The sequence below is a fragment of the Bos indicus genome, chromosome 5, assembly GCF_029378745.1.
Source record: "Bos indicus isolate NIAB-ARS_2022 breed Sahiwal x Tharparkar chromosome 5, NIAB-ARS_B.indTharparkar_mat_pri_1.0, whole genome shotgun sequence".
In the NCBI taxonomy this organism is placed as follows: domain Eukaryota; kingdom Metazoa; phylum Chordata; class Mammalia; order Artiodactyla; family Bovidae; genus Bos; species Bos indicus.
The window spans coordinates 116,970,120-116,995,394 of NC_091764.1; the positions used below are offsets into that span (position 1 = coordinate 116,970,120).

The 25,275-nt window shown below is 46.0% G+C and overlaps 1 protein-coding gene across 3 annotated transcripts in view; it reads left to right on the top strand.

The window, feature by feature from the left end:
* Positions 1-25,275, top strand: part of PPARA (peroxisome proliferator activated receptor alpha) — a 73,415-nt gene that overhangs the window by 11,851 nt on the left and 36,289 nt on the right. Inside the window, exon 3 of one of the 3 annotated variants that reach the window (XM_070790577.1) lies at positions 18,575-18,703. The exons of the other annotated variants lie outside the window; for them this stretch is intronic. The gene's annotated coding sequence lies outside the window, so the exon portion shown is untranslated. The remainder of the gene's footprint in view (positions 1-18,574; positions 18,704-25,275) is intronic. 3 annotated transcript variants of the gene reach the window in all.

Sequence of the window (25,275 nt, forward strand, 5' to 3'; positions counted from 1 at the left end):
ACAGTTCTGTGCGTTCTGAACATCTCCATGCCTATTTTCTTCCTGGTTGCAACCAGAGGTGCCCACATTCCTTGGCTCGTGGCCCCGTGTGGTTTTCCAAACCTGCTGTGTGGGTGTAGTCCTTCTCATGCCCTGAACCTCTCCCACCTCCCCTTCTGCCTCATTTCAGCCAGAGAAGGTTCTCTGCTTTTTAAAGGCTCAAAAGTGGGGATGTGGACACTGCTGCTATTTAGCATCTAGAGGGGCAGGCAGAGGAGCTTAGTATCCACATGCTTAGCTTATCCACATGCTTGAGGAAAATGGTGGAAAGTGCCACACAGGAAGTGAGCCTAGCCCTTTCCCCCAATCACATTGATAGAACTCTCTAAGATATTTCACAACATTGAAAGTACAAAGGATAAAATGTGGGATGCAAAAAAAAAAATGTGGGATGCAGATTCAAACTTAGAAAGGAGGATTTTTCTGGGCTCCAAAATCACTGCAGACCGTGACTGCAGCCATGAAATTCGAAGACACTTGCTCCTTGGAAGGAGAGCTGTGACGAACCTAGACAGCGTATTAAAATGAGACATCACTTTGCTGACAAAGGCCCGTCTAGTCAAAGCTATGGTTTTTCCAGTAGTCATGTATGGATGTGAGAGCTGGACCATAAAGAAGGCTGAGCACCAAAGGACTGATGCTTTCGAACTCTGGTGCTAGAGAAGACCCTTGAGAGTCCCTTGGACAGCAAGGAGATCAAACCAGTCCATCCTAAAGGAAATCAACCAACCTTCCTGAATATTCATTGGAAGGACTGGTGCTGAAGCTGAGGCTCCAACACTTTGGAGCAACTGGAGAAAGCCCTCCCAGCAATGATGATCCAGCACAACCAAAAATTAATTAATTTTTTAAAATAACCTGGAAAAAGTTTTTAAAGTAATCAAACATCAACAAGCATGAAATGCTTCTGGATAAAATAAATGCCTAAGATCTGAACAATGAAATCTACCAAACGTGGCTGAGAGGAATTTTGAAAAACCTGAATAAATGACAAGTCACAGCAGGCTCTTGCATTATCAGGCTCAGCATTGTTAAGACAGCAGTTCTTCCCAAATGATCTACAGATTCAGTGATCAAAGTCAAATCTCAGCATGCCTGTTTGTAGAAGCTGACAAACTGATTCTAACATTATATGGAAACACAATGGACCTGGAGTGGCTAAAACGACGTTGAAAAAGAAGAATGCAGAGGGAGGACTTGGACTATCTGGTTTCAAGAATGATGGAGCCGCAGTTTCAAAACAATATAGTATTGACATGAAAGTAGGGAAACAGAGGAGCAGCCCAGACAGCGAGTTCAGAGACAGACCCAGCCTCACGGCCAGCTGACTGTGAGCAGAGTGACAGATCGCTTCCGTGGGAAAGACACTTTTTCTCAACAACTCGTGCTGGAACGATTGGATAGCCACATGCAAAGGAACAGATCTCAGCCCCCATATCAGGTCATCTTAAAAAGGAAGACCTTGAAATGGGCCAGAGACCTAACTTTAAGAGTGAAAACTATAGAAACTTCTAGAAGAAGAAACAGAGTCCATCTTAGTGATTCGGGGTTGGTAAAGATTATAATGAAAAAAATACAAGCTACCAAAGAAATCTAATAAATTAGACTTCATCGAAATTATAAACTTTTGGGTTTCCCTTGCAGCTCGGTGGTAAAGAATCCACTTGTGAATCTAAGAGACACGGGTCCGATCCCTGGTCCGGGAGAGCCTGCGCTCCAGAACAAGAGAAGCCGCTGCAGTGAGAGACCCACCCATCGTAACAGGAAGGACCCGGAGCTTGCTACGACGGGAGAAAAAACGCAGCAACGGAGACCCACTGCAGCCATGAATAAATAAACAAAATTTAAAAAAATACAATCTTTTTCTCATCAAAAGGCATTTAAGAAAGTAAAAGACAAGCCCCAGACTTGGAGAAAATATTTGCAAAACGTACATCTGACAAAGAACTTGTATCTGTAAAGAACTCTCACAATTTAATAAGAAGACGACAAGCAACCCAATTAAGAATGAAAGCAAAAGTGGGCAAAATATTTGAACACATTCTTCAGCAAAAGGTATTGGATGGCAAGTAAGCACATGAAAAGGTGTTCAACATCATTAGTCATTAGGAAAATGTAAATTAATAGCAGCAGATATTGCTATTAATAGTGAAGTGTTGGTCTCTCAGTTGTGACTGACTCTTTTGATCCTATGGACTGTAGCCCACCAGGCTCCTCTGTCCATGGAATTCTCCAGAGAAGATTACTGGAGTGGTGGCCATTCTCTTCTCCAGGGGTTCTTCCCAACCCAGAGATCAAACCCGGGTCTCCTGCTTTGCAGGCAGATTCTTTACTGTCCGAGCCAGCAGGGAAGCCTGCTGTTAGTAGTAGAGAGATATTAAACCCCAACCAGAGTGGGTACATTAAGAAGACTGACCAAGTGTCAGGTCTGAGGACGTGGTCTGGCAAGAACTCATGCTGATGATGGGAATGTAAACTGGTACAGCCTCTTTGTAAAACATTTTGGCCAGTGATATCACTGACGCTATTACCGAAAATGTCACATACCTGAAGGGCCCAAACTGAAGCCTACAGACTACATGATTCCAGCTCTGTGACATTCTGGAAAAGGCAAAGCTATTGACACAGTTAGAAGATTCGTGGTTGCCGAGGGTTGGGTGGAGGAAAGGATGAGTCAGAGCACAGAGGCTTTTTAGGTCAGTGAAGCTGCTCCGTGTGATACTGTAGTAGGCACGTGTTGTTCAGTTGCTCAGTTGTATCCAGCTCCTCCCATGGACCGCAGCACGCCAGGCTTCCCTGTCCTTCACTGTCTCCCAGAGTTTGCTCAGACTTATGTCCACTGAGTCAATGATTCCACCATCCATCTTATCCTCTGTCGTCCCCTTCTCCTCCCTCCCGCCCTCAATCTTTCCCAGCATCAGGGTCTTTTCCAGTGAGTCATTCTTTGCATCAGGTGGCCAAAGTATTGGAGCTTCAGCCTCAGCATCAGCCCTTCCAATGAATATTCAGGCTTGATTTCCTTTAGGATGGACTGGTTGGATCTCCTTGTTGTCCAAGGGACTCTCAAGTGTCTTCAGCACCACAGTTCAAAAGCATTAATGCTTCGACACTCAGCCTTCTTTATTGTCCAACTCTCACACCCGTACATGACTACAGGAAAAACCAGAGCTTGTTTATATCCATGTATGTTTGTACCACAGAACAGGCGACACTAAGAGCGCACCCTGATGTAAACTATGGACTTTAATTAGTACATTGACATTGGCTCGTCAGTGGTAATGACCCTACCAAGATGTTACTAACGGGAGAACACGGGAACTCTTTGTACTTTCTTCTAAGTTTTTCTGTAAACTTTGAACTATGCTTAATAGAACACACCGGTCGTTGCCAGGAGGGAGGGGCCTGGGGGAGAGGCGGAGCGGAAGGAGGGGCCTGGGGGAGAGGCGGGGCGGAAGGCTGGGGTTAACAGATGTAAGCTTTTATGTACCGGGTGGGTGAACAAGGAGGTCCTGCTATACAGCACAGAGACCTGTATTCAGTATCTTATGATAACCATAATGGAACAGAACATTAAAACAGGATGTATATATATGTATAACTGAATCATGTGCTGTACAGCAGAAATGAAGACAACATTGTAAATCAACTCTACTTCAATTTTAAAAATTGGAAACAAGTAATAAAATCCATTCTATTAAGAATAAATTAGACTGCATGTGTCATATACCTAAGAATAAACCTATTAATGAAACAGGTATACAAGACCTCTACTCAGATAATTGACCCTACTGTTGACATTAACACGGATTCGTGCTTAGTCGCTCAGTTGTGTCCGACTCTTTGGGACCCGAAGGACTGCAGCCCGCTAGGCTCCTCTGTCCATGGGACTCTCCAGGCAAGAGTACTGTGGGTTGCCATTTCCTTCTCCAGGGGATCTTCCCGACCCAGGCATCGAACCCGAGTGTTGACATTAAATGTAGCCCAAATAAACAGATGGCTGTACAGTGTTTCTGGAGGAGACAACTCAGTTTTGGGAAGGGGTCAGTTCTCTCTGAAAAGGCCTCATGTACCAAACAAGGGAAAGTGACCTCTAAGTTTACCACCAAGTTCACGTGGGCATCTCAACTGTGCTCAGCTGAATGGTGTGGACTCTGAAAACTGGTTAAAGACAATTTAATTGGCCCTGACACCCCTGCATGCACTGTTCCCCAGAATGTCTTCGAATGTGCTTCAGGAACTTTGCCATCTTTTTTTCCCCTTAAACGGATCACTTCTGTTCTCTTACCTTTCTTGACACTTGAAGTTGCATAAACCCCTGTTTCTTCAGAAAAGCACCCGCTCCATGCCCGGCCTCAGCCCTTTGACCCCTGGTGTGTTCCCCACGTAAACTCCTTCCGCTGGTTCATTGCTTAAAATGATATGAGGTGTTTTTGTAAGAAAGGGATCAATGTCCAGAGTGTAGCACTGATGTTAGATTGAATCAGTCTATATTTATTGAACACCTGCCTTCTGGGGTGTGAACACTGCCTTAAGGAGACCCAGATCAGCTGGGCATTTAAACATCAATCAGTTCAGTCCAGTCGCTCAGTCATGTCTGACTCTTTTCGACCCCATGGACTGCAGCACGCCAGGATTCCTTGTCCATCACCAACTCTCAGGGCTTACTCAAACTCATGTCCATCGAGTCGGTGATGCCATCCAGCCATCTCATCCTCTGGTGTCCCCTTCTCCTCCCGCCTTCAATCTTTCCCAGCATCAGGGTCTTTTCCAACGAGTCAGTTCTGCACATCAGGTGGTCAAACTACAGACATCAATCTATTTCAATCAATAGATTGAATGTGAAGGTTGGGGTCCTTCCATCTGGATGCATCCAGGAAAGTTTCAGGGAGGAATTGTATTTGAGCTTCCCCCGACACGTATGGGAATGGGAGGCATTCCAGGCAGAGGAATAGGGTAAGGTATAGAGACTGGAAATTAGGAGGTGGGTCTGGCAAGGCCCTGAATAGTTTATTTTGGAACACAGGGTCGCAAAGGGGAATGAAGAGACATTGGATCTGTTCAGGATAAAACTTCAGCAAATATTTATTAAGCTCCTTCTCTGTGCTAGGCATTATTCTTAAGCATTGGTTGGGGGATACATAAAGGAGCAAAAATCCACAAATCTCTTTTCTTGGAGAGCTGGCTCTCTGGTGGGGAGAGATGGACAATCAGCCCAGTGGACACATCCGTGCTTGGCTTGGTGTGTTCAGAAATGCTGTGTGTGGGCAGGTGGGCGGGCGTGCACGCAGGGAAGGGCCAGGGCGCTCGAAGGACGGCCAAGCGGCCTCGCCGAGAAAATGACGTCTGAGAAAGGCCTGGAAGGTGAGAGGCTCCACAGATTGTGGGGGGAGCGTCCCGGGCCAAGGGCAGCCGGGGCCAAGCTCGTGGAGGAGCCTGAGGAGGAGGACACGTGGCCCTGGCAGGGAGGTGGCAGCAGGTCCCCGTGGAGGGCCCTGGGGGCGCTGCAAGGGCTCTGGCTGTGTGCTCTGTGAATGCAGCACCCCCAGGAGCAGGGTCTGAGTCGGGGGCTGCCGCACACAGCTCTTCAGCTGGTCCGGGCTCCCTCTGGCTGTCATCTGGGGCTGGGGACAGACGCCACAGGCCGGCCATGAGGCTCTTGGGGCTCACTGAGGGTCCGGCGGAGAGCAGCTCAGGCTGTTGGGCGGTGTGGACGTGGCCCCGCGTGGGGCAGAGATGCTGACAGTTGAGTTGCCATGTGGCCCTGGACGATGCTTTCCCTAGGTCTGCTCGTGCTCAGATGCTCAGTCCCTTCCAACTCTTTGCAACCCCACGGACTGTAGCCCGGAGGCTCCTCTGTGTGTGGGGCTTCCCAGGCAAGAATACTGGAGTGGGTTGTCATTTCCTTCCTTACCTGTAAGTCCAGGTATTTGGAACCCATGCACCTCAGAGGGATGCGTAAAGCAGGGGTGGGGCCATCAGGGCGGGACTTCAGGATGCAACTGGCAGTGTCGCTGGAGACCCTCGGAGAGAGGAGCAGCTGGCGAGCCGGCCACTTAGGAGGATGTTGCCGAAGTCCAAGTAGGGGAGGGGGGTGCTGCTGTGGGTGGAGGCAGGAAAGAGGCAAGTAATTAGAAAACAGTCTATCAAAACAAATAAGAAGCAAGCAAACCATACTGTCCAAAAGACTCTAGGCTGGAACTCTGTCAGCCCTCAAAGACCAAGGTCATGTCAGGCCATGCTGCTTATGAGGCATGTGGACAGCTGTTCCTGGCCCAGACCTGCTCTCCCCGGCAGCGTGGCTGAGCAGAGCCTCCTGCATGTCAGTCGTCGGTGCTTTGATCGGCACCTGAGCCCGCTCCCCTCCCGGATTCGGTCCAGTGGACGCGAATAGCCAGTTACCGCAGATATAGGACCATCTCCTCCTCATAAGCCCCGGCGCTGGGTGTTATGAATAAACCCTTCGTAGGGTTCCCGGCTCTCTTATTTTCATGCAGAGTTTGACTTGACAGCAGTAGATTCACTTTTCCCCCTTAAACAGATTGCTTCTCTTCCTTTCGTGTCCTTGTCACTTTGAGTCGCATTCATCCTGGTTTCTTAAGAAAAGCAATTGATCTACAGCCTGCTACGGAAGAGGGCCCTTGGTTGCTTGTTACCAACATTCGCTAAATGTTGGAATTATAGAGCTGCTGAAAATCAGCGTTAGATCAGCCTCTTCTTGTTTGGGAATTTACAGAATAATTGTGTTTTCAGTTTGCTTTTATTTGTCATGGTGAATAGGAATGGAAGCTATGTGGCTCTGGGAACCTCTAGTTCCAAATAGGAAGGCCTGGCAAACATTTCCAGCTGGCAAACGGACAGAAGTTGCTAGAGGGGCTACGAGGCAGCTGAAGCACCCCGCTCTGGAAGGGCACCTGTGGTATCTCAAGTCAGTGGCACTCCAGAAGCGCTGGCTCTTCTCCCCAGATATCCACCGAAATGCAAGCTACTGTGTGCCCGTTACTTGCTCAGTCATGCCTGACTCTCTGCAACCCCGTGGATGGTGGCCTGCCAGGCTCCTCTGTCCATGAAATTCTTCAGGCAAGAATACTGGAGTGGGCTTTCTATTTTGTTCCATTGATCTATATTTCTGTCTTTGTGCCAGTACCATACTGTCTTGATAACTGTGGCTTTGTAGTAGAGCCTGAAGTCAGGTAGGTTGATTCCTCCAGTTCCATTCTTCTTTCTCAAGATCGCTTTGGCTATTCAAGGTTTTTTGTATTTCCATACAAATTGTGAAATTATTTGTTCTAGCTCTGTGAAGAATACTGTTGGTAGCTTGATAGGGATTGCATTGAATCTATAAATTGCTTTGGGTAGTATACTCATTTTCACTATATTGATTCTTCCAATCCATGAACATGGTATATTTCTCCATCTATTAGTGTCCTCTTTGATTTCTTTCACCAGTGTTTTATAGTTTTCTATATATAGGTCTTTATATTCCTAAGTATTTTATTCTTTCCGTTGCAATGGTGAATGGAATTGTTTCCTTAATTTCTCTTTCTGTTTTCTCACTATTACTGTATAGGAATGCAAGGGATTTCTGTGTGTTGATTTTATATCCTGCAACTTTACTATAGTCATTGATTAGTTCTAGTAATTTTCTAGTGGAGTCTTTAGGGTTTTCTATGTAGAGGATCATGTCATCTGCAAATAGTGAGAGTTTTACTTCTTCTTTTCCAATTTGGATTCCTTTTATTTCTTTTTCTGCTCTGATTGCTGTGGCCAAAACTTCCAAAACTATGTTGAATAGTAATGGTGAAAGTGGGCACCCTTGTCTTGTTCCTGACTTTAGAGGAAATGCTTTCAATTTTTTACCATTGAGGATAATGTTTGCTGCGGGTTTGTCATACATAGTTTTTATTATGTTGAGGTATGTTCCTTCTATTCCTGCTTTCTGGAGAGTTTTTATCATAAATGGGTGTTGAATTTTGTCAAAGGCTTTCTCTGCATCTATTGAGATAATCATATGGTTTTTATTTTTCAATTTGTTAATGTGGTGTATTATATTGATTGATTTGCGGATATTGAAGAATCCTTGCATCCCTGGGATAAAGCCCACTTGGTCATGGTGTATGATCTTTTTAATGTGTTGTTGGATTCTGATTGCCAGAATTTTGTTAAGGATTTTTGCATCTATGTCCATCAGTGATATTGGCCTGTAGTTTTCTTTTTTTGTGGGATCTTTGTCAGGTTTTGGTATTAGGGTGATGGTGGCCTCATAGAATGAGTTTGGAAGTTTACCTTCCTCTGCAATTTTCTGGAAGAGTTTGAGCAGGATAGGTGTTAGCTCTTCTCTAAATTTTTGGTAGAATTCAGCTGTGAAGCCATCTGGACCGGGGCTTTTGTTTGCTGGAAGATTTTTGATTACAGTTTCAATTTCCCTCTTACACTGTTGGTGGGAATGCAAACTAGTACAGCCACTATGGAGAACAGTGTGGAGATTCCTTAAAAAACTGGAAATAGAACTGCCTTATGATCCAGCAATCCCACTGCTGGGCATACACACTGAGGAAACCAGAAGGGAAAGAGACACGTGTACCCCAATGTTCATTGCAGCACTGTTTATAATAGCCAGGACATGGAAGCAACCTAGATGTCCATCAGCAGATGAATGGATAAGAAAGCTATGGTACATATACACAATGGAATATTACTCAGCCATTAAAAAGAAAACATTTGAATCAGTTCTAATGAGGTGGATGAAACTGGAGCCTATTATACAGAGTGAAGTAAGCCAGAAGGAAAAACACCAATACAGTATACTAACGCATATATATGGAATTTAGAAAGATGGTAACGATAACCCTGTATATGAGACAGCAAAAGAGACACTGATGTATAGAACAGTCTTATGGACTCTGTGGGAGAGGGAGAGGGTGGGAAGATTTGGGAGAATGGCATTGAAACATGTAAAATATCATGTATGAAATGAGATGCCAGTCCAGGTTCGATGCACAATACTGGATGCTTGGGGCTAGTGCACTGGGACGACCCAGAGGGATGGTATGGGAAGGGAGGATGGAGGAGGGTTCAGGATGGGGAACACATGAATACCTGTGGCGGATTCATTTTGATATTTGGCAAAACTAATACAATCATGTAAAGTTTAAAATAAAACTTAAAAAAAAAAAAAAAAAGAATACTGGCGTGGGTTGCCATTCCCTTAAAGCAATGTCTACATTCTGTTTAAAAACAGTAGTAGAAATGGTGAGCCTTTAAAAAGTCACTTTCACGAAAAGACAAAAGCAGTGGAAGTATTTCACATTAAAAGAGAAATGACAACAAAACGCCATAGGTGACCCCCACACTAGATCCTGTCCTGGAGGAGTAATGTCAAGGATATTGTTGGGTCAACTGAGGAAAATTTGACCTTGAGTCATAAAGCCTTGTATCTCTATTTATTCAGTTGGCTGAAATTGATAAGTGTCCTGTAGATAAACATACACTAGTGTATAAGAGCGGAGAAGGCGATGGCACCCCACTCCAGCACTCTTGCCTGGAAACTCCCATGGACGGAGGAGCCGGGTGGGCCGCAGTCCATGGGGTCACTAGGAGTCGGACACAACTGAGCAACTTCACTTTCACTTTTCACTTTCATGCATTGGAGAAGGAAATGGCAACCCACTCCAGTGTTCTTGCCTGGAGAATCCCAGGGATAGGAGCCTGGTGGGCTGCTGTCTATGGGGTCGCAGAGTCGGACACGACTGAAGTGACTTAGCAGCGGCAGTAGCAGCAGTGTATTAATAGAATATCCTGATTCTTAGAAAATAGGTACTTCATTATTGAGGGAGATAGAGTCATGCTTCAAATACACACACACGCACACACACACACACACGTACACACACATGTACACACACACATACACATACACACACACACACAGACGCACATGCACACACACGCTGTATGGCTCAGTTCAGTTCAGTCGCTCAGTCGTGTCCGACTCTTTGTGACCTCATGAATCGCAGCACACCAGGCCTCCCTGTCCATCACCAACTCCCGGACTTCACCCAGACTCACGTCCATCTAGTCAGTGATGCCATCCAGCCATCTCATCCTCTGTCGTCCCCTTTTCCTCCTGCCCCCAATCCCTCCCAGCATCAGAGTCTTTTTCAATGAGTCAAGTCTTCGCATGAGGTGGCCAAAATACTGGAGTTTCAGCTTTAGCATCATTCCTTCCAAAGAAATCCCAAGGCTGATCTGCTTCAGAATGGACTGGTTGGATCTCCTTGCAGTCCAAGGGACTCTCAAGAGTCTTCTCCAACACCGCAGTTCAGAAGCATCAATTCTTCGGCACTCAGCCTTCTTCACAGTCCAACTCTCACATCCATACATGACCATAGGAAAAACCATAGCCTTGACTAGATGGACCTTTGTTGGTAAAGTGATGTCTCTGCTTTTGAATATGCTCTCTAGGTTGGTCATAACTTTCCTTCCAAGGAGTAAGCGTCTTTTAATTTCATGGCTGCAGTCATGGCTACCTACCTACAAAGATAGAGCAAGTGGGTAGAATGTTAATCATCAGCAAATATGATAAAGGGTACAGAGTTCACAGTGTTCTTTACACTATTCTGCGTTTGTGGGCAATTTTTCTGTAAGTGAAATCACTTCCAAGTGGAAAAAAAAAAAAGCAGACAAACAGAAAAGCACAGGTTCTACCGTCTGTATCACAGCTATGTTTATTATCATGTTTATTTACCAAGCTGCAGATCAGAAGTGTGAGTCTGAGCTCACCTGTTCCGAAAATATCACTCCTAATTTATCTCCCTTTTAGTACTTTTTTAAAATGAAAAAATCTTTGAAATTTGACATAATTGTAGACTCACATGCAGTTGTAGGAAATAATTCAGAGAGATCCCCGTACTGTTTCTACCGTTTCCCCCGTGGAAACGTCTTATAAGACCACAGTGCCGCCTCATAGCCAGGATGAAGTCATGTGTCCAGAACATTCTCAGAGTCATCTTCAGAGCCACACCGATCTCTCAAACCCTGGCCTCTTCCTCACCCTGGTGGTCTGTTCTCCATTTCTATCATTGTATCATTTCGAGAGTGGTGCATAATGAGGCCAATAGAAGGCTGGGCACCGGAGAATCGATGCTTCCGAAATGTGGTGCTGGAGAAGAGTTTTGAGAATCCCTTGGATAGCAAGATCCAACCAGTCCATCCTAAAGGAGATCAACCCTGAATATTCATTGGAAGGACTGATGCTGAAGCTGAAGCTCCAATATTTTGGCCACCTGATGTAAAGAGCTGACTCATTGGAAAAGACCCTGATGCTGGGAAAGATTGAGGGCAGGAGGAGAAGAGGGTGACAGAGGATGAGATGGTTGGATAGCATCACCGGCTCAATGGATGTGAGTTTGAGCAAACTCTGGGAGATAATGGAGGACTGCAGTCTGGGGTCACAAAAAGTCAGACAGGACTTAACGACTGAACAACGAACAAAAAACAGCATGTAACCTTTTGGTGCTAGCTTTTTCACATAGCGTAACTCTCATGAGATTCATACAGGTTATTGGATATATTAATAGTTCATTCTTTTTTTTGCTGAGTCGTATTCCGTGAAACAGATACACCAAGTTTGTGGAACCATTCACCATCAGAAGACATGTGGATTCTTTCCAATTGTGAGTTATTATGAATAAAGCTGCTGCGCAGGTTTTAAATAGCTCCATTGAGATGTCGTTTACATACCATACACTGGTATGTAACTGGTATGTTTAAACAATGGTTCAAAGTATACAATTCCATGGTTTCCATTATACTTATGGGGTTGTGCAACCATTGCCGCAATCTAATTTTAGAACATCTTCATCACCCCGGAAGAAGCCACATACCCACTAACAATCATGCCTCATTCCCTGCACACCCCACCCTCAGCCCTGGAAAAGCACCGATCTGCTTTGTCTGTACAGTTGGCCTGTTGTGGACAATTTCATAGCAATGGATTTACCCAATACACGGTCTTCTGTGGCTGGTTTCTTTCACTTAGTATAATGTTTTCAAGGGTCATCCATGTTGTATCATGAATCAGTACTTCATTTCTTTTTGTCACCAAGAATCTTGTATAGATATAGTACATTTTGGGACTTACCAGGTGGCGGTAGTGAAAGAACCTGCCTGCCAATGCAGGAGATGTGAGTTTGATCCCTGGGTCGGGAAGATCCCCTGGAGGAGGGCATGGCAGCCCACTCCAGTATTCTTGCCTGGAGAATTCCAAGTACAGAGTAGCCTGACAGGCTGCAGTCCGTGGGTTCGCAAAGAGTCGGGCTCACCTGAAGAAGCAGCACAGGTGCATGCAGGCTCCGTGTGCTTTATTTATCCAGTAATCAGTCGGTGGACTTGTGAGTGATTTCCACTTTTTGGCTGTGATGAATAATGCTACTATGAATGCTTCATGTACAAGTGTTTGTGGAGATGTATGTTTTCGTTTCTCTAGAAGTGGAGTTGCTGTGTCATGTGGTAACTCTGTGTCTAACCTTTTTGAGGAACTGATAAACTGTTTTCCAAATGGCTCCATCATTTTACAATCTCAGTAGCAATGTGTGAGGGTTCCAGTCCCCCCACATCTTCACCAATACTTGTTACTGTCTGCCTTTTGTATTATAGTCATTCTAGTGGATGTGAAGTGGTATCTCACTGTGGTTTTGATTTGCTTTTCCCTAACCAAAGACATTGAGCATCTTTTCATGCACCTGTTGGCCATTTGTATATCTCCTTTGGAGAAATGTCTACTTAAATCCTTCGCCCATTTTTAAATTGGGTATCTTCCTTTTTGTTGCTGAGTTGTAAGAGTGCTTTATATCTTCTGGATAGAAGTCTTGTGTCAGATATTTGATTTTCACAGTTTTCTCCCGTTTTGTGAGTTGTCTTCACTTTCTTGATGATAATGTTTATAGCGCACTTTAAAAAAAATGTCAACATCCAATTTGTTTTTCCCTTTTGGCAGTTGCGCCCTTGGTATGTCTTAAGGTTTCTTTGTGAACATAAATTTTCATGTCACTGGCATAAATACCCAAGAGTGCAATTGATGGGTCATATAACTTTATGCTAACCGTTTCCCATTTCACATTAAAAAGGTTGAGAGAAAGTGGTTGTGATCTTGTGACCAACTTATTCTATGTGTGTAAAAATGATTGGCTTCATTGTCTAAGATGGAACGGAGCTGATTTACCCTCCTGCCAGAGACAACCAGAAATCCAGACAAATGTATGGAACAATGTTTTTCAAGACGTTGGACGTCAGGCAGTGAATGGCTCTGAAAACAAGCAAGGGGAGAGGTGTGATGCGAGTGAGTTTCCAGGCCGTGGCGCCAGGAGGAGGCGCCTGGGCAGAGCTTGGCGGGGTCTTTAAGCTGAGGAGATGGAGCCGAGAGTCTGGAGAGACCAAAGGGTCTAGGGTTCCCAGGGCAGAGCACCAGAGGAGAAAGCTCTGGGACCTGCTACATGCTGCCTGGCTCAGGCGTGTGAGTAAAGCTGCTTGAGGCCAGTGAAGGAGCCATCTGGGAGGATTAGAAGCATCAGCGCCCAGCAGTCAAGCTGGGCCAGGAATAGTGCCTGGCAGTTTCCACTTGCTAGTCTGGAAAACCTCATGCTTCAAGAGGAATTGGACAGAGTACTCAGAAAGAGCTTGCCCCAGTAGGGAGAGAGTTGCACTGGATTACATGCTGCTGTGGTCCTGCCTGACGATTCTCAAAATTAATAAACAAAAGGATCTTTTCCAAGTAATTTAACTACATCCCAGAAGAAAGCTCAAGGATCTTTATAGGAATACAGAATTACTCAGTACTGAATAAGGTAAAAATAAATTACAGTGTCTGACAGCTAATCCAGGGTTACTAGATAAGCTAAAAACCAGAAAAGAGGATCCATAATGTGGGAGGTGGGAATCAGTGAGTTGAAACTTACCCAGAACTGATATATACTGATGTGTGTGTATGTTAGATTAAGCAGTAAAATAGTTATTATGATTTTAAAAAATGAAAAGATCCATCGCTGTGTTGGTGAACAACAGCAGCCTAATGTATGCATAATTAGAGATCCTAGGGAAAAAGTGGGGGGCAGAAAAAAACATTTGAAGAAATAATGGGATCAGTTCTTTGGGAAGATTTACAGTTCTTTAAGTTTATGTATCTAATAACAGAACTTTAAAATACATGGAGCAAAAGCTGAGAGAACTTCAAAGAGAAACAGACAGATACAAAATTATAGTCAGATAATTTATTAGATATAGGGAATATCAACAAGGATATGGAAGACTTGAACAACATTATCAAACAATCTGATCTGACATTTCTGTGCAGAGCAATCTACCAAACAGCAGCAGAACACTCGTCGTTTCCAGGTGCCTGCAGAACGCTTACCAGATACATTGTATTCTGGGCCATAAGGCATATCCCAATAAACTTTAAAAGGTTTAAGTCATATAAAGTAGGTTCTCTGACATAATGGAATTAAATTAGAAGTCACTAACAAAAACATGAGTGAAAACTCACCAAATATTTGGAAATTACATTGCATGCTTCCAAATAAGCCATGTATCAAAAAAGAAATCAAAGAAGAAATTAGAAAGTATTTTGAAATGAATGAAAATTAAAAACAACATGTTGAAATTTGTGGAACCCGCTATAGCAGTACTTAGATGCAAATTTATAACACTAAGCACCTTACTAGAAAAGAAGAAAGAACTCCTTAGGAATAGAAAAAGAAGAGCAAATTAAACCCGATGTAAGTACAAAAAAGGACATAATAAAGATCAGGGTGAAATCAATGAATAGAAAGCCAAACATAACTGAGAAGACCAATGAAATATTAATACAAAGCTGGTTCTTGTGAAAAGATGAATAATACTGATAAACTTCTAGCCTGTTTTATTCAGAAAAAGAAGAAAAGATACAAGCTACTAATATCTGCAATGAGAGAGGTGACATCACTGCAGGGTCTACAGCTATCAGAAGGATAAAAAGAAGACGTTAGGAACTTTATGTCAACAAATTTGACAACTCAGATAAAAAGACAAGTTACTTGACATATGCATATTTCGAAAACTAAACTCAAGAATAAATCGATCATCTATCTAGCCCTACATCTATTAAATAAATAGAATTTGTAGTTAAAAAATCTTTCCACAAAGAAACCTCAGGCTTAAATGGCTTCACTGGTAGATTCTACCAAATATCTAAAGAATAAATGATACCATTCTATACAAAATCTTCCCCCAAATTGAAGAAGTGGGAGTACATTCCAATTCATTCTATGAGGCTAGCATTAATCTGATACCAAAACTAGGCAAAAGCATTACAAGTCAAGAAAACTAAATACCAAAATCCCTTCTGGACATAGATACAAAAATTCTAATTTATAGTTTAGGACTTTGAATCTATGATGTATAAAAAAATGTTATATCATAGCCAAATGGATTCAGCCAGGAATGTAAGGATGGTTTAACAATCAAAAATTAGCATAATTCACCAAATTAACAGAATGAAAAAAAACTACATGATCATTTCAATAGATGTAGAAGAAGCTGTTGATGAAATTCCATATTTGCTACTGAGAAATCAGTGTTTTTTTTACAAAGGTACAACAGCAGTTCAGCAGAGAAAAGACAATCTTTTCACAACTGTTTATCCATGTGCCCGAAATGAACTTTGCTCATTCCTCACACCATATACAAAATGAACTCAAAATGGGCCATAGATCTAAATGCAAAATCTACAGAAAGCAAGAATTAAGAATATCTATGTGACCTTGGGTTAGGCAACAGTTTTATAGTTATGACACCCATAGCCCAATCCACAGAAGGACAAAAATCGATGAATTGGACTTAATCAGAATGAACTTTTGCTCTTCGAAAGTCAGTGTTGGGAGAATGGAAATGCAAACTACAGGCTGAAAATAAGTTTTTGTAAAGCATAAGCCTGATACAGGACTTGTAACCAGAAAACAGGAAAAAAAAATCTTAGGAAATTCACTCATTAAGAAAATAATCCAGTTTTTAAATGGGCAAGAGATTTGAACTGACACATCACCAAAGAAGATACGTAGGTAGCCAATACCGTGAGAAAAATGTCCCACATCATTAGTTGCCAGGGCAATGCAAATTAAACCTATAATCCTTGTGCTCGGGTTTCACAGCTTTCACAGAGGTGATAAGGTGCTACTACAGACCCATTGCTGCTGCTACTGCCGCCAAGTCGCTCAGTCGTGTCCGACTCTGGGCGACCCCATAGACGGGCAGCCCATCAGGCTCCCCTATCCCTGGGATTCTCCAGGCAAGAGCACTAGAGTGGGTTGCCATTTCCTTCTCCAAGGCATGAAAGTGAAAACTGAAAGTGAAGTCGCTCAGTCGTGTCCGACTTGTAGCAACCCCACGGACTGCAGCCCACCAGGCTCCTTCATCCATGGGATTTTCCAGGCAAGAGTACTGGAGTGGGGTGCCATTGCCTTCTCCGACAGACCCATTAGAAGAAATAAAATTCGAAAGAGTGACCACACCAAATGTTGGCCATGTCATGGAGGAACTGGACCTCTCATACAGTGCTAGTAGAGATGAAAAACGATGCAAACACTTTGGAAAACAGTTTGATAATCTCTTAAAAAGTTAAACACCTACCATTTGGTCCAGCAATCCCACACCCAGGTATTTAGCCAAGAGGAAAAAAAGCACCTGTCCATATAGAGACTGATACATGAATGTTTATAGCTGCTTTGTTTGTAATAACTCAAACTTGGAAACAGTCCAAATGTCCGTCCACAGGTGAATGGAATATTACTTTGCAGCGAAGAGGGATGAACTCTGGACGTGCAGAACAACACGAATGAGGCTCAGAGAAGCACGCTGAGTCAAAGGAAACAGACAAGAGTATACACCGAATGATTCCATTTACATAGAGCTCGAGAAAATGCAGATAATTTGTAGTGACAGAAAGCAGATCAGTAGGGTGGGGGTCCAGACGGGTGAGAGAGAGAGAGGTTACAGATGGGCAGGAAGAAACTCTGGGGGCAACGGATGTTTTTACCATCCTGATAGCGATGGTGGTTTCACAGGTGTGTGCATATATCAAAACTTCTCAAACTGTATACTTGATACACATACAGGGACTTTCCTGCTGGTCTAGTGGTTAAGCATCCACCTTCTAATGCAGAGGACACAGATTCGATTCCCTGGTCAGGAATTTAAGGTCCCACGTGCTGCAGGGTAACTAAGCCTGTGTGCTTCGACTAACGAGCACCTTAGAGCCTGCAGGCAGCAACTAAGACTCGACACAGAAAAATAATTACTTTAAAAATATATATATAATACAAATTGAAAAAAATTAATACGTACAGTTTATTGTATGCCAGTTATACATCAGTAAGACCGGTTTTTAAAAACAAAAAAATGATTCACTCATAATTGGTATTAAAACTGTAGGCGTGGCCCTAAAGTCATCAGCTAAGACTCACATGGCCCAGTGTAAAGACACTCTCACAAATGACTCCACTGGCAAAGTTGAGTAGACAGTTCTCCACTGAATACGCAAACAGCAGCATGAGAGCTGGGCATTCCGCTAATTATCTATATTTAATTTTGCCATGACTTTAAATCTCCAATCTCCACTGAATAAACAAATTGAAATGATGCTGGGTTTTTTTCTCAGCTCTAAACTTTACTAGACAGTCTAGTTAAGAATAACATTCCTGCAGCAGAGTATCTGCTGTTAACATAGATTAAACTGGGAAAGAAAAACAGCTTGAGGGTAATTCAGAAACTAGACGATAAACCTCAGAAATCACAGTGGTTGACCAGAAGGCTGTGAAACATGAGCCCTGGGAGATGTTACACCATTGGTTTTATCAAGGATAACAGTATGGTGGGTCAGGAGCGGAAACTGGAGGCTGGCCGGCAAGGTTCAAACCCCACCTCCACTTGTGCTGAGACCCTGGGCCCAGTACTGTAACCTCTCTGTACTGCAGTTACCTTACCTCTAAAGTAAGCATATTCACAGGACCTTCTTCATGGGGCTGTTGCAAGGATGGAACGAGTTAACGCATGCTTGGCACGTTATGAAGATTCAAGGAGCATTAGCCTCCATCATCCATGGCAACAAAATCTCTAATTTAGAGCAGTGCTGTGTCTGCATGGTGGCCAATGATGATGTCAAGTTGACGCATAGGAGCCTATAGAACCACAGCAGATGAGACACGAGCAACTTTCAATATTTCACTGCAGGTTAGATGGCTAGAAGAGATCCTTGAGTTGCATTTCATAACTCCATTTAAAAAACACATTCCCCTGTCGTTGCCTGTGAGACGAGATAAGTACTAGGTTATCAGGGGAGGGAGAGACTCGAGTCTCAGAGAGAGGCACAGTTACCGCGCTGAAAGAATATACCAGCACGTTCCTGCTTCCCCACCCGTTGGCCTGCTCACCTGGATGCTGAGTTGTGAGTGGGAGTCCCCTCCTTTCCCCGCTGTAAGCGTGCCGTCCTGTCGTCTTCTGCTTCCAGTGCCGCTGTTGAGAAATGCAAAAGCGTTCTGAAGCAGGAAGTCAAGGCGCCTACATATGAGCCCTCACGTTGCAAACTTTCAAAGATTTGAACCTGCGTTTACGTGTCCAGCTGTGTCCGCTGGCTCAGGTACCTGGCGCACGTTGCTGTGTGCATGCTCTGCAAGTGGCTGTGCTTGTGAGCCCAGTGCACGGCATCTCTGTTTCCGGCCGAGGATGTCCAGGAACCAATGTGAAAGCAGCGGTGATGCAGCTGGCACTGCTGCGAGCCCCTGTGTGCCAGCTGCAGTACTCTTCTTGTTGTTCAGTCGCTCAGGCGTGTCCGCCTCTTTGCAACCCCATGGACTGCAGCAAGTCAGGCTTCCCTGTCCTTCACTATCCCCCAAAGCTCGCTCAGACTCATACCCACTGGGTCGGTGATGCCATCCAACTATCTCATCCTCTGTCGTCCCCTTCTCCTCCCGCCCTCAGTCTTTCCCAGAATTAGGGTCTTTTCCAATAAGTCAGTTCTTCACATCAGGTGGCCAAAGTATTGGAGCTTCAGCTTCAGTGTCAGTTCTTCCAATGAATATTCAGGACTGATCTCCTTTAGGATGGACTGGTTGGATCTCTTTGCAGTCCAAGGGACTCCCAAGAGTCTTCTCCAGCTCCACAGTTCAAAAGCATCAATTCTTCGGTGCTCAGCCTTCCTTATGGTCCAACTCTCACATCCATACATGACTACTGGAAAAACCATAGCTTTGACTAGACAGACCTTTGTTTGCAAAGTGATGTCTCTGCTTTTTAACATGCTGTCTAGGTTTGGCATAGCTTTCCTTCCAAGGAGCGAGCGTCTTTTAGTTTCATTCTGCAGTCACTACTACACTTTTCAAGGTACTGTACTGTAAGGTTAAAAGGGTTTTCCTTGTTTTTTGTATCTGTTTGTTTTTAGGTATTATCTGTGTGAAAGTGTTATAGACCTATTGCAGTGCAGTGCTACAGAGCCCGGGCTCCCTGGTGGCTCAGTGGCAAAGAGCCTGCCTGCCAGTGCAGGAGATGCAAGAGACCTGGGTTCAATCCCTGGTTTGGGAAGATCCCCTGGAGAAGGAAATGGCAACCCACTCCAGTATTTTTCCCTGGGAAATCCTATGGACAGGAGCTTAGCTGGCTATAATCCATGGGGTCACAAAGAGTTGGACACAACTTCGAGACTAAAGCAGCAAGTATACAGCCCGTTGTGTGAGTTGGGTACCTCGGCTAACTTTGTTGGACTTAGAGATGTGCTGTGGGGTGGAGCTCACTCCTAAGTAGGGGATGTACTGTATTTGACGCTTTTCATGGGGCACGTGTGCCCCCTCTGAAAGCTGGGAGGGTCTGGTGGCCTCTCTTGGTCCCAGTGTGCTCCAGAATTTCCCCGTGCTCTGCTGTGATGTGGGTCTGCATTCACCCCCTGTACTGGGGACCTGGCAACGCACAGCCTTCAGTTCTGAGAGCAGTTCTCGAGGATCTTTTCCTTCGCCCCAGCTTCCCGCCTCCCTCCCTCTGGGACATCTTTGCTTGGTTAAGCCTCACCCCTGGACTGCTCCTCTCACTTTCTCCTCTGTCTTCTCCCATTTCCATCTGCCTTTTCGCTTTGCTTTCTGGGAGATGACGGCCTTTATCCCCCTACCCTTAGGGACTTTGTAAGTCAGCTCCAGAGTTACACAACTCCTGTGCAGCTGTGGCAGTTCTGGTGACTCCAGAAGGCACATTTCCTAATCTCTGGGCTAAGATTAAAGTTTGAGTTTAAAAAAAGAAGTCCTGCAAATATTGTATATGAAGGCATGTGTATGGAATCTAGGAAGATGGTACTGATGAACCTATTTACAGGGCGGCAGTGGCAAGGCAGACACGAAGAACAGACCTGTGGACCCAGTGGGGAGGGAGCGGGTGAGACGGACTGGGCGGGTAGCATGGGAACGTGTGCACTACCATACGGAAAACGCGTATCGTACGGAAAACGCGTAGCATACGGAAAACGCGTAGCATACGGAAAACGCGTAGCATACGGAAAACGCGTAGCCGGCGGGAATCTGCTCTATGATGCAGGCAGCTCAAACCTGCTCTGTGACAACCTAGAGGGTGGGAGATTCAGGAGGGAGGGGACATATGCATACCTATGGCTGACTCGTGTTGATGTATGGCAGACACCAATACAATATTGTAAAGCAATTATCCTCCAATTAAAAGCAAATAAATTTTTTAAAAAGTAGTTTTGGGACTTCCCTGGTGGTCTTCCACTGCTGGGGGACACGTTTGGTCCCTGGTGAGGGAGCTAAGATTCCACAGGCTGAATGGCACCGTAAAAAAAAAAAATCACAAAAATAAAAACAATAAGGAAATTAAAAAATGTTTGAACTTCTGCAAAGCTAAGCTCCTGTTGACTTTTTGAGTGTGGTAATCGGGTTTCCCCCTGAAACTCTCCATCTCCAATACTCAGTGCCAGCTTGCATCTGTTTTCCTGGGTGCTTACTGGTGAGCATGTTTTACCTTCCACCGTCCCCCCCCAATTACTTGGAGCTCAAGAATGAGAGTGTTTTCTTAGTCGGTGGTCTCCCCACTATGCCTATCACAGCCGCTCACAGACCCATGAAGCTGAAGAGAAGCCATCCCTTGGTGACGGTAGAAATAAAATTGTAATATTGTGTATCAGTTGTCCATATAGAACTGCTGGAGAGACGAGGAGGATTTTTCCCCAATCTCTTCATCCTTATGGAGGAGGATGAACCTAGTGACACCATTGTATTACTATCCCAGATTTGGCTTTTCTCTTGCTGTCGTCTCATTCGCTGCAGAGCAAGAGACACTGACGTGAGCACGCATCATTGTTCAGTGGGGTAAGAGAGACAGAGGCAGCCCCTCTGAACGCTGGACGCACCGATTGGTTTCGTAGCTTAGCGTGGTTTATGAAAGCGTCCAAAAAGTGGTTCTCACCTCCCAGAAAGTGGGACCTTGTCCTTGAAGTTGCTCCTCTGAGTGCGTTTACGGAAGGGCTGATGCTGAATTCCCAGATGGTTCTGCAGGCCGAGCTGGCTCTGGGCATTCAGAGCATTGCTGGAGGGAGCTTGTCTCCCCAGAAACTTCTGGTCCCTCCTGTCTCTCCGAACGTTGTCACTAGAGGAGGCCCACTTTACTCTGAGTCCCCGTGTCTGACTCTCTGTGGCTCCATGTCAGACCGGAAAAATGGGAGGATGCTCAGACCTTGCCCGCTGTGGCCCAATGTTGAATGCGATGCCTCTGACCGCATCCAGAACCGAAACAGGAGCTAAAGGAGAGTGGTTTGGACCACTTGCAGCAACAGGTTGGACCTAGAGATGATCACGTTAAGTGAAGCGAGTCAGACAAAGACTTGGATTGTATGGTGTAACTTACCTGTGGAATCTAAAAAAGCGATATCAGTGAATTTATTAATGAATCAGAAACAGACTCACAGACCTAGAAAACAAATTTATGGTTTCCCGAGGGGATGGTCCTGGGGAGGGATAAATCAGCAGGGATTAACAGATATGCGGGCTTCCCAGGTGGCTTAGTAGGTAAAGAATTCCCCTGCAGTGCAGGAGACACCAACAGACGTGGGTTTGATCCCTGGGCTGGAAGGTCCCCTGGAGGAGAAAATGGCAACCCACTCCAGTATTCTTGCCTGGAGATTCCCATGGACAGAGGAGCCTGGTGGGCTACGGTTCATGGGGTCAGAAAGAGTCAGACATGATTGGAGCGACTGAGCATGCATGCACAACAGACACGTGCTGCTGTGTGTGAGACACACAAGCATCGGTGACCTGCTGTGCAGCGTGGGAGCTACACGCACTGTCCTGTGATAACCTGTAAGAGGAAGGATCTGAAAAAGAACATACATATGTGCACATGTGTGTAACTGAGCCACCTTGCTGTACACCTGGAACTAACGCACACTGTGAATTAACTACACTTTGATTTTTTTTTAAATGGTTTTTTAAAAAAGAAAATAATGGACACATCTGTTATCAAGTTTCTGAAATCAAAAAGCCAAAATTAGCCTCCAGGATATACAACTACCAAAAGTAATCGTCTTTCTACTTGATTTCTCTTGGTTTAGAACAAACTTAGATTTCAGTGAGTTGGCCCGGAGAAGTTAAAGATAAAGGGACTTTTCTCTTTCCCGTAAAACCTTTGTCTAGGCTCTCAGCACTGCAGGGCAGGCGGTGGAAATACATTCGGGGCTGACGCCCTCAGTCGGCCTCGAGTAGTCTGCTTCCTTCTGTCTCACTCTGTTTCAGCAGCGTGAAGGCCTCACCGGTCTCCGACATCCTTCTTGGTACTTGCAGAATCTAGTACAGATGCTGCCTCGTTCCCCCTTCCTCCTGGTGTTCAGCTCAGCCCACCCAGGGGCATTTTGAGCTTATGTTTCCATCAGCTTGCTCTTGTCTTTGTTGTACTTCAGTCATTCAGTCGTTTCTGTCTCTTTGAAAACCCATGGACTGCAGCACACCGGGCTTCCCTGTCCTTCACCAACTCCCGGAGCTTGCTCAAAGTCGTGTCCATCGAGTAGGTGATGCCATCCAGCCATCTCATCCTCTATCGTCCCCTTCTCCTCCTGCCTTCAATCTTTCCCAGCCTCAGGGTCTTTTCCAGTGAGTCAGCTCTTCGCATCAGGCAGCCAAAGTATTGGAGTTTCAGCTTTAGCACCAGTCCCTCCAGTGAATATTCAGGGTTGACTTCCTTTAGGATGGACTGGTTTGCTCTCCTTGCCATCCAAGGGACTCTCTCAAGAGCCTTCTCCAGCTCCACAGTTCAAAAGCATCAGTTCTTCGGCTCTCAGCCTTCTTTAAGGTCCAGCCAGGCAGGAGGAAGGGCGTGATTAAGGGATAAAGGTGGGGGTAGGGCGGGGGGACCTGAGGAAGGAGGAGGGACAGTCGATCCACACACGCTCAGGCCAACCAGTGTGTGGATGTTAGTAACCCCGTCGCAGCTGTTGAGACTGCGTTTCAGGTATCCAAGGTCACCCAGAGCAGGATGGGGCTTCATCTGCCCGCCGATGCTGCTGCTGCTAAGAGCTGTAGGAGGCAAACGCTGGTAACATCCTCAGAACTTTCCGGAAGAGGAGGCATTGACAGAGGCTGAGCCTGCATGTCCCGCAGACACCACCACAGCCTGCCCCTGAATTCGCCACCCTCCCTCTCCATGACTCTCCGCTCTGGGAACCGGCTCTTCTCTTCATGCTCCTGGTTTCATGGCGTCACCTTGTCTCCCAGTTACCTGAGCTGGGGAGGAGGTGTAGCCCAGGCTCCATCCGAGTTCCCTGCTCCATCCCTGCCTGCTGGCCATGTTAGGTCTTTGTTCTCTTCCCTCCCACCTCCCCAGATCAGCCCTGGGGTTACCACTCACTCTGGAGGAGTCCTGCTGCTTCTCACCCTGCCTGCTTTCATTTAACTCTGGATCCCACCTGCTGCCAGAACAAGCCCAGTGCAGCTCCTCCCACGTCACCGTCCGCAGGCATCCCTCCGTGGCTGCTTCCTGCTTGCAAGGTGGAGGCCACAGGCTGAGTCCTGAGCCGTGAGCGGTGACACACCTCAACTGCACTGCAGCCTCTTCCCCTGTGCAAGCCCCCACCCCCGACCCATGCTGCCCCAAAGAGGGTCCCAGGTTCTCTGGGGCTCCCTCTCAGAGGCTGGGCTCATTTCCCCACCGCTTGGATCTCGGCTCACCTCCGACTCGCTTTGACCCGCAGAAATTGGCCAAAGTGATGCAGTATTTATGAGTGAGGTCGCCAAGCTCCCACACTCCCTCTTGGAAGACGAAGGCACTTGCAGGAGCCCCGGGCTGGCCTGCTAGGATAGAGGCCACGTGGTGAGAAGGGCCCAGCCTGGACCCAGTGTCCATCCCCACTGACCCCCCCAGCCACCATGACCCGCTGACCAAGGAAGATTTAGCCAGCCCAGCCCGAGTTGCTGACCCACAGAACTGTGAGCAAGCACAGTGGATGGAGTTCCAGCCGCTGAGCGGGGGGGTGTTTGCTGTGCAGCCACGGGTCATGGGTCCAGCCCCCTCAGTGTGGGTGATCCTGGCCTTCTCAGCTACTCAGTGATGTTTCAAGTCGTCTCTGCACACGGGCTGTGCCCTTTTCTTAGAAACGCCTCCTCACCCTTTTTCTTCTGCTGCATTTCTTTATGGCCACCTCTTAGCATTCAGCATGGACATCCCCTCCCTGGTGGAGGCCCCCGACCCTCAGGGTGTCCCCAGATGGCCCTCATCACACTGACTCTGCCGTCTCTCGTTTATTTCTCTCTCTTCACGTCTGGGCTGCATAAGGCGGGTCCCTCTTGAGCCTCTGGTCCCCTTTGTCAGTGGACCAGGGCTGCCTCCCCTGCCCCAGTGTGGACCCATAGCGAAAGCGCTGCAGTAACTGCTCCGGAGGGCCTGGTTCCAGGTGTGCCCCTGCACCCCTCCCCGCCCCGTCTCAGCTCCCACACCCCTGCCCTGGAGCTGTGGGTCCCCCCTAAGAGGTCTCCAGGAGAAGCATGGTCACCAGCTCAGGGGAACGCACACAGCCCACCAAGCTCACAAAACACGGCTCCCATCCCAGCGGTGAGCCCCAGCTTGACTCGCGTCCTGTCGTCCGTGGGATGTTCCTCCAACAGCCACCAGGCCCTCCCTGCCTGGGGTGTCACTGCTCAGGTCTGCGACCATCAGGGCCCCTGATCCTCC